The following is a 2,903-nucleotide window of genomic DNA, read 5'->3' as shown; positions in this document are numbered from 1 at the left end:
AGCTTGCCTTCCCTCCTTATTTCAGATATCCTGAGTGCATCCCCAGGAGTTTTGTCAAGTCACCTACAGGTTGTGTTCTTGCAGCTGGAGGATCTGTTTTCACAAGCGTTGGTGGTAAGATGTGGACTCCTGAGCTTAGCCTTCCTCCTAGGTATCACCACTGGTGTTCTACTGCAATGAGGAATCTGATTTTTTTCTTTGTGGGTGTACTAACATGGTAATGAATAGCAGATGTTATAGGTAAGATACTGAGCTTAAACAAGTATGTTGTTTCTCCAACTGACCTTTTATAGCTGTCAAAGTGATTTCGTTTCCAGCTTATCACAGGTTGGGTAAATGGAAGCAGTGAGTCCTGCGGGTGAAAGGTTGACCTGGTAACAACGGGCAAGAAATACCACAGTCCTCGTCTGTTTCAGGTTTTAGCAGTGTCTTAGGGGAACATCCTGTCATCACTGCTTCCTTCCCCAGTGTCATCTCTGTGTTATTAAAGCACAGCAATGGCAGAATCTCGGTGTGGTACAGGCTGACCGTGGGGGATTTGTTAAAATGGGAAGTTGTGTTACAATTAGACCATCAGCTGAGCTGCAGAGGCAAAGACACTAACATTCTTTTACTATGTTTAGTATGTGTGCAAAGCAAACAGTAAGCTGTTACTCATGATACTTTATTTACTGATTCTTAATTGATGGCTCAAATCAACCAAACAAGCACACATCACAGCCCTGTGGCGCCATCTCTGTTGGGAGAGGTCTGATCTCGGTCACCTCTTGCAGCTCTTGCAGGGATTTCTCTATGTTCGCTTCACTGCATCTGATGTTTATGACTCACTGCTCAAAATTTTTCAGTGGGGTGCTTTCACTTCCTGGTATCAGTGGGAGAAAGCAGTAGACCCTACACAAACATATGGCTGCTGTTTACTCTGCTGTTTACTCTGGTGAGTTATTTCCTCTGTAAGGACTGCTAGATGGGTACTGTTACACTCATTTTGGTATTAAAGTAGAAAGCAAAAGGGACTAGGGGTAGGTTTGACTTCCTCATGAATCCTCCACCTCCCTGGTACACTGGAATAAAGAATCAGTTTTAAAAAGACATTTTAAAAAACATCCTGTACCTTTGAGGTAACAGAGGCTGTGGCAGAAACCATACTTCACTTTCATGTGTTGCTTGAATCCCTAAGACTGCCTAGAGAGTAGCTGTCACTTGGCTAATAAATCTTAATTAACAGTGTTTGGTGGGATCAATCATTTGTGACATGAGTTACAAGAATGGGTTGAAGGCTGTGTTGTTGTTCTAGGAGAGATTTTTCAATTGGGTGCTTTCTATCAATGGTACGCTCTTAGCAGTCTTTGTTTTACGTACTTCCAGGTGCCCTGTTCCATCCCTGGGTTATGCAAGAACAGGTTGTGTCTTCTAATTGAAATAGGTTGATACTGCAGTAACACTTAGTAGGTTTTCAGAATATATTTGAATTAGAAGATCCATTGCCTTTTGCTTCTCATAGAACTCAAAGCATGACTTTATTTTAAAAAGTAGCCCTTCTTCCTGGGAGATCTCTAATTTTTATGTCAGTGACTCAAGATCACATTTGCTTAACTGACCAAAAGCCTTTTTTGTAATTGCCAATCATCCAAACAGTCAGGCTTTTTCCTTTTCATCCCTTGCCACTGATAATTAACAGCATTTCAGAAGTGTTGTCAAGCAGAAAGATTTGTCTTGCATGTGGAATTTTGTAAATAATCTGATGATACGTACGCTGTGTTTATTTTTACGTCTTGTCACGTGGGAGAAACCTTTTTTATGCTACAAGGCGGCTGTTACATTTGCATATATATTGCACATTCATTATTCACTAATGCATCTTTTGAAATACCCATGCCAACTCTGTAGGTTCCCTTCGTTCCTCATTTTCCTGATGGTGTCTCATTAATTTTGGCCACACATAATGGTATTAACTAGCAGTAGAAATTTATTTTTCTGATCCTCTCTTGTAAAGTGCAGAAAGTCTACCCATACTTAGGCATCCTTCAATGTGCATCTGTGAGACTGGTTTGTTCACTAGTATGTGGTAAGTGCCCTGTTATGGCAAGAGTGTCTATTCGGGTGCAAAGGTGTGTCAAGCTAGAAATGAAGGAGGGCTCTTTGGAGACATGGCCTTAGATGCACAGAAAAAAAATCTGGTCACCTGCAAGTATCCGGAGTTTCCACTGTGCTCTAGAAACTTGTGTATGCCAAGTGGGCTTGAAGATTTTCTTCTCTGCAAATTTTACAAAAGTTGTTTGGAATCTCAGTGACATTGAGTTGACCATGAATACCAAGAGGACCGGGTGCTAAGCAAGCTTACGGAATAAATCATTGATTTGTTTTACAATGTGAAATAAAATAGAGGTGTCAGGACACTGGGACTGCTCCTTAGCAGCGCAACAGAATCGTGAGAGGCTGCTTCTGTATGATCCAATCCTGCATAGAAAATCTTGTCTCTTTCCCAACTGACTAAACTGAGTTTAAATTGTTAAAGAAATCCTGATAATGTTGTCTTCTCTTATCCCTGTGAAATGTACATGTTACAAGCCAGCTGGGTCACCATGGTTTTCCGGGTCCACTTTTGAACTGTGTCACCTTAGCCTGTTACATTTTTCTTTTATAATGTGGAGCAATTTTCTATGATGGTCATTATTGGTGTCCTCAAGATGAATTCATCGAGGCCAGGGCAGATATGCCACTTCAGTAAGGTGGTCTGGTCTATAAAAGGAAGAAGCTGATAACCTGTTTGAAGTAATCCCTGGTGGAAAAGACAAGGAAACGGTTATCCTCACTTTTCAACTGTTGGGTCTTTCTGTGGTTGTTCCAGGGATGGAAATCTGCAGTGCAGAATCCGTGGGAAAGAAAGGAAGTCGCTTGCCTGC

Source organism: Anas acuta, chromosome 17 (assembly GCF_963932015.1).
Source record: "Anas acuta chromosome 17, bAnaAcu1.1, whole genome shotgun sequence".
NCBI lineage: Eukaryota > Metazoa > Chordata > Aves > Anseriformes > Anatidae > Anas > Anas acuta.
Note: the sequence above shows the minus strand (reverse complement) of the source record.